The sequence below is a fragment of the Vicugna pacos genome, chromosome X (genome assembly GCF_048564905.1).
Source record: "Vicugna pacos chromosome X, VicPac4, whole genome shotgun sequence".
NCBI classification, from domain to species: domain Eukaryota; kingdom Metazoa; phylum Chordata; class Mammalia; order Artiodactyla; family Camelidae; genus Vicugna; species Vicugna pacos.
In genome coordinates this window covers 49872574-49880018 of record NC_133023.1, presented here as the reverse complement: position 1 = coordinate 49880018, position 7445 = coordinate 49872574, and positions in this window count along the sequence as shown.

Below are 7445 nucleotides of genomic sequence, written 5' to 3'. Positions count from 1 at the left end.
TGAATGGTTAAACAAACTCTAGTGCATCCATACCATGGACTGCCAGTCAGCAATAAAGGGGAATAAATCATTAAGACACAGAACAATTTTTGTATGGACCTCAAAAGAATTATGCTGAGTGAAAAAAGTCAATCATCAAAGCTACATGTTGTAAAATTACATTCACATAACACTCTTGAAATGGCAAAATTATATATATGGAAAACAGATTATAGGTTACCACGGATTAAGAAGGAGTGGAGGTGGGATAGTGGTGAGTGTGGCTATAATAGAACATGAAGGATCCTTGTAGTAATGGAAATGTTCTGTATTTTGACCATAGCAATGTCAATACTCTGTGATATTGTTCTATAGCTATAGGTAACTGGGAAAAATTGCAGAGGATCCGCCCTGTCTTATTTCCTATAACTGCATGTGAATCTACCATTATCTCAAATTAAGACCTCATTTAAAATAAAAAGGAATAAAGTCCTGATACATGTTATGACATGGATGAACCATGTAAAAATTATACAAGTGAAAGAACTCAGTAACAAGAGACCACATAATCCATGGTTCTATTCATATGAAATATTTAGAAAAGACAAATCCATAGAGACAGAAATTAAACTAGTGGTTGCCTAGGGCTAGGGTGGGGGCAAATGGGAAGTAACTGACAAAGTGTACAGGGTTTCTGCTTACGGTGATGAAAGTGTTCAAAATTAAGATAATTGTGATGTTTGCAAAGTTCTGTGATATACTAAAACCCACTGAATTGTATACTTTAAAAGGGTGAAGTTTATAGTATGTGAATTATATCTCTATAAAGCTATTGTTTTTAAAATGATAGATCATGTAGAAAAATGGCAGAGTAGGCAATTCCAAGCTCTCATCCCTCCACAGAAAGATCAAAAAGCAAACAGAAACTGTCAGAACCAACGCTTTCAGAACTTTGCAAAGCAGTCAAATGTTTCCAGCATCAAGTGGACACTAAATCAAGAAAGAAGGCAATTGGAAATAGTAGGAGAGCTTTGTAGTGCATTTACATGCCCTTGCTCCACCTCTTCCTGGGTATTGTAGCAGTCTTAAAGTGGTAAAATCCCATGTTTCCCGTGTGGGACTTTGATCCCTGGTCCCAGAGGGAAAAGAGAAGACCTTATTTGCAAAGTATTGTGTATGTCTGTTTTAAGTTCTCTGAGGTATACCTGAAAAACTTGTCCCTATCATGCCTAACTTAGAACTCAGACCTCACTAACTTGTACTTCAGGCTCAGGGCAAGCCTGACTAAATGTTGGATTGCCCTAGCACAGAGCCAGTCTTCAAAGGCTGGGAGATGTGTTGGGTGGTTTGTGGGGGCAGATGCTTTTCTTTTATTGTTGTTGTTTGTTTTCGTTTCTTAGCTCCTGGCATTCAAGGAAATCTCTGTCCAAACACTAGCCAAACATGAGCTAAAGAAATAGAGACTTCAGAGGCCATTCATGATAAGGAATACATTCTCTGGAAAAATAGTTTGGAATACTCACTAAACATACAGACTACACCAGTATTCAACAATTAAAAAAAACAGAAAACCATGGGGAAGGAGGAGAATCTGATTTCCAGAGTTACCACATTATAATATTCAAACATCCGATTTTCAACAACAACAAAAAAATCACAAGATATACAAAGAAATGGTAAAGTATGGCTCATTCAAAGGAATAAAATTAATGGAGATGAACCATCCCTGATGAAGTTCAAACATGAGACTTACTAGGCAATGACTTCAAAACAACTATAATAACTATGCCTAAAGTGCTGAATGAAAACATGGAGGGAAAAACTAAAGAAAATCATAAAGAATATGTATCAAAAAGTTTTAAATTATCAATAAAGACAGAATTTATTTAAAAAACAAAATGGAAATTCTAGAGGTAAAAAATATAACTGAAAAAAATCAACAGGGATTTAACAACACATTTAATCAAAGAGAAATAAGAATCAGTGAACTTGAAGATAGGCCAATTGAAATTATCAAGCGTAAGAAGCAGAAGGAACAAAGGATAATGTAAAGTGAACAGGTCCTAAGGGAACTGAGGTAAATCATCAAGTTGACCAACATAGACATTATGGGAATCTCAGAGGGAGAAAAGAGAGACAAGGGAGAAGACAGAATATTGGAAGAAATAATGATCAGAAACTTCTCAAATCTAATAAAAGAAGTGAATTTACAAATTCAAGAACCTCAACAAATTCCAACTAGAGTAAATTCAAAGATATCCACACAGAGTCACATGATCAAAGTGTCAAAGGACAAAGAATCTTGAAACAGCAAGAGAGAAAAGTGATTCATCTCATACAAGGGATTCAGAAGAAGATTAACAGCCAATTTGTCATCAGAAACCACTGAAGCCAGAAGAAAGTGCTGAAAGAAGAAAACTGTTAACCAAGAATTCTGTATACAGCAAAACTCTTCTTCAAAAATAAGGGAGAAATTGAAGCATTCCCAGATAAACAGTAGCTGAGGTTATTTGTTAACACTAGGCCTGCCTCACAAGAAATGTTAAAGCAAGTCTTTTAGGCTGAAATGAAAGGACAGTAACTAGAAACCATGTGAAGAAATAAAGATCTCTAAGAAAGATCCATAGATGGGTAAACATACAAGCCAATATTAATGTATTTTTGTTTTTTAACTTCAGTTTTTATTTTATACATTATTTTCAAAACATGTGCATGAAAGTAATTATAAATCTATGTTATTGGGCACACAACATATAAAGTTGTAATTTCTGAAAACAATAGCACAAAGGGACTGAGCTGTATAGTAGAAGAATCTTTGTATGCTATTGAAGTTAAGTTCGTAATAATTAAACTTTATTGTTATAAATTTAGGATATTAAACATAATCCGTATGGTAACCACAAAACAATCTAAAGAATATACCCATAAGGAAAAGAGAAGACACTAAAAATGGTTCCTTCTTGAGAAAAAACTAAACATAAAAGTAGGCAGTAATTCAGGAAAAAATTAGGGACAAAAAAAGAATACAAAAAAAAAGTGGAAGGGTAAAGTAAGTCCTTACTTATCAGTAATTTTTTTAAAATGTTAAGTGAATTAAACAATAAAAAGGCAAGACTGATGAAGTGGTTAAGAAACAGGGTCTAACTACATACTGTCTACAAGACACTCACTTTATATCCAAAAACACAAATAGATTGAAAGTGAAAGGATAGGAAAAATTATCCAAGTAGATAGTAACCAAAAGTAGCAGGAGGTTGTATAAATATCGGGTAAAATAAACTTTCAGTCAAAATATTACAAGAGACAAAATAGGAAATTATATACTGGAAAAGAGTCAATGCAACAAGAATATACTATAATTATAAACATAACTTCACTAAACAATTGAGTCTCCAAAACATGCGGCAAGCATGAACAAAATTGAAGGAAGAAATGGATAACTGTATAACGTACTAAACACTCCAATCAAAAGACTTGGAGTGGCAGACTATACTACAGCAAAAACCTTCAATATGCTCTATACAGGAGACTCATTTAGGGAGAAGGACACATATAAATTGACAGTGAAAGGATGGAAAAGGATATTCCATGCAAATGGAAAAGCCAAAAAGAAGGCGTAGCAATACTGGTTTCAGGCAAAATAGACTTTAAAACAAAGGCCATAAAGAAAGATGAAGAAGGACATTTTATAATGATTAAAGCAGTAATACAAGATAAGGATATTACACTTGTAATATATATGCACCCAATATAGGAGCACCTAAGTACATAAAACAATTATTAACAGAAATACAGGAGGAAATTGATGGGAATACAATCATTGTTGGAGATTTTAACACTGCATTAACATCAGTAGACAGATCTTCCAGATAGAAAATAAATAAGGCAACAGAGAAATTAAATGATACAATAGAAAAATTAGATTTGCTGGATATTTTCAGAGCATTACACCAGCCAAAAATAGGATATACATTATTTTCAAGTGCACGTGGAACTTTTGTAGGATTGATCATGTACTTGGACACAAAAGAAACCTCAACAATTTTAAGAACATAAAAATTATCTCAAGTATCTTTACTGACCACAATGCCATGAAACTAGAAATCAATTACAGAAAAACAAAGGAGAAAAAAACGAAAGCATGGAAATTAAACAACATGCTACTAAAAAAAAACAATGTGTCAATGAGGAAACCAAAGTTGAAATTAAAAAATACCTTGAGACAAATGAAAATGAAAACACAACCACACAAAATTTATGGGACACAGCAAAGGCAGTGCTAAGAGAGAAGTTTATAGCGATACAGGCCTTCCTCAAAAAAGAAGAACAATCTCAAATAAACAATCTAACCCACCAGCTAAAAGAGTTAGAAAAAGAATAGCAAAAAACCCGAAAGGCAGCAGAAGGAAGGAAATAGTAAAAAGCAGGGAGGAAATAAATAAAATAGAGATTAAAAAAATAGAAAAAAATCAATCAAATCAAAAGCTGGTGTTTTGAAAAAGTAAATAAAATCAACAGCCTCTGGCCAAACTCACGAAGAAGATAAGAGAGCACAAATAAGCAAAATAAGAAAGGAAAATGGAAAAATTACAGCAAATAACACAGAAATATGGAATATCATATAAGAATATTATGAAAAACTATATGGAGCCAAAATGGATAACCGAGAGGAGATGGACAAGTTTCTGGAAACATACAGTCCACCAAGACTGAACCAAGAAGAAACTGACCACTTGAACAAACCTATTACTAGAAATGAAGTCAAATAACAATAAAAATCCTCCCTACAAATCAAAGTCCAGGACTGGAGGGCTTCACTGGGGATTTCTACCAGACATACAAGGAAGATCTCATACCAGTCCTTCTCAAACTCTTCCAGAAAATTGAAAAGGAGGGAATACTTCCAAACTCGTTCTATGAATCCACCATCACCCTGATACCAAAACCAGGAAAAGGCACCACCATAAAAGAGAATTACAGACCAATAACACTGATGAACATAGATGCCAAAATCCTCACCAAAATATTAGCAAATAGAATCCAACAGCACATAAAAAAGATTATACGTCATGACCAAGTGGGGTTCATCCCAGGAACACAAGGGTGGTTCAACATACGCAATTCAAACAATGTAATTCATCACATCAACAAGAGAAAGGACAAAAACCACATGATCATCCCAATAGAGGCAGAAAAGGCATTTGATAAAGTTCAACATCCATTTATGATAAAAACTCTCACCAAAGTGGGTATAGAGGGAACATATCAACATAATAAAATCTATATATGACAAACCTACATCCAGCATAGTACTCAATGGTGAAAAACTCAAAAGCTTCCCACTAAAATCTAGGGCAAGACAAGGCTGCCCACTATCACTACTCCTATTCAACATAGTCTTGGAAGTCCTAGCCACAGCAATCAGGCAAGAGAGAGGAATAAAAGGGATCCAAATTTGAAAAGAAGAAGTAAAAGTGTCACTATATGCTGACAAAATGTTACTATATATAGAAAACCCTAAAAGGTCCACACCAAAGCTACTAGAGCTGATCTAAGAATTCAGCAAGGTAGCAGGTGTGTCAAAATGGATCAGAGACTTAAACATAAGACAAGATACAATAAACCTCCTAGAAGAAAAATATAGGCAAAACATTATCTGTCATACCTCTCAAAAATATTCTCCTAGGAATTTGACACAACACTGTAAAATGATTATGAATCAATAAAAATGTTAAAAAAATAAAAAAAAGAAAAAAAAAGAAAAAAAAGTATTCTCCTAGGGCAGTCTACTCAAGCAATAGAAATAAAAGCAATAGTAAACAAATGGGACCTAATGAAATTTATAAGCTTCTGTACAGCAACAGAAACCACAAGTAAAACAAAAAGATGACCTATGGAATGGGACAAAATTTTTGCCAATGAAACCAACAAAGGCTTGATCTCCAGAATATATAAGCAGCTCATATGGCTTAATAAGAAAAAAACAAATAGCCCAATCCATAAATGGGTAGAAGACCTAAACAAGCAATTCTCCAAGGAAGAAATGCAAATGATCAATAGGCACATGAAAAAAATGTTCAATATCACTAATTATCAGAGAAATGCAAATAAAAACTATGATGAGATGTCACCTCACACCAGTCAGAATGGCCATCATTCAAAAGTTCACAAATGACAAATGCTGGAGAGGCTGTGGAGAAAGGGGAACCCTCCTACAGTGCCGGTGGGAATGCAGTTTGGTGCAGCCACTGTGGAAAACTGTATTGAAATTCTTCAAAAGACTAAGAATAGATTTCCCATATGACCCAGTAATCATGCTCCTAGGCCTATATCCAGAAGTAACCCTGCTTCAAAAAAACACCTGCACCCCAATGTTCATAGCAGCGCTATTCACAATAGCCAAGACATGGAAACAGCCTAAATGTCCATTGACAGATGACTGGATAAAGAAGAAGTGGTATAATTATACAATGGAATACAATTCAGCCATAAAAACTGACAACATAATGCCATTTGCAGCAACATGTATGTCCCTGGAGAATGTCATTCTAAGTGAAGTAAGCCAGAAAGAGAAAGAAAAATACCATATGAGATCTCTCATATGTGGAATCTGAAAAAAAAATAAATACAAAACAGAAACAGACTCACAGACATAGAATACAAACTTTTGGTTGCCAAGAGGGAGTGTGGTGGGAAGGGACAGAATGCGAGTTCAAAATTTGTAGATACTGACAGGCATATGCAGAATAGATAAACAAGATTATATTGTATAGCAAAGGGAAATATATACAGGGTCTTTTGGTAGCTCACAGCGAAAAAAAATTTGACAATGAATATATGTATGTTCATATTTGGCTGAACGATTGTGCTCTACACTGGAATTTGACACAACATTGTAAAATGACTATAACTCAATAAAAAATGTTAAAAAAATACCCCAGAAAGAAAAAGTGATAATAAGAGTTACAAGTACTACTCTTACCTGCTGTGATCTAGGGTAACCATTTATAAAGTATCTACTCTATGCCAAGTACTATTTTAAGTACTGAAGAAACAGTCGTGAAGAACATTCTAGTGAGAGGAGACAGATAATATATAAATAAGTAAGGATCAGGAAACTTCATGTATAACCTCAGTACTGTTGTGGCTCTGACACTATGTGGCTTCTGTTCTTCATGACCACTTGATGAGCTCCTGCCTTGAGCCAGACCCTAGAGACCAAGGTTGCAGAACTATGCTTTACATATGGTCAAGTTCATGGCAAAGAGTAACTATTCTGAGAGCAGTTTTGGCGCCTCCCTTCCCTCTGTTCTCTAGGAGGCCAATTTTGTCTTGTTCTAGATAGGCTTGAGCCTCAAACCCAAGAGCTGCCTTGGAATAACAGAGCCCAGGCCAAGCATGAAGCATTTAGAGGTTTCTCATCCATCACAATATTCCCTCAAGTCTTGACACCTCACTACCTTCAC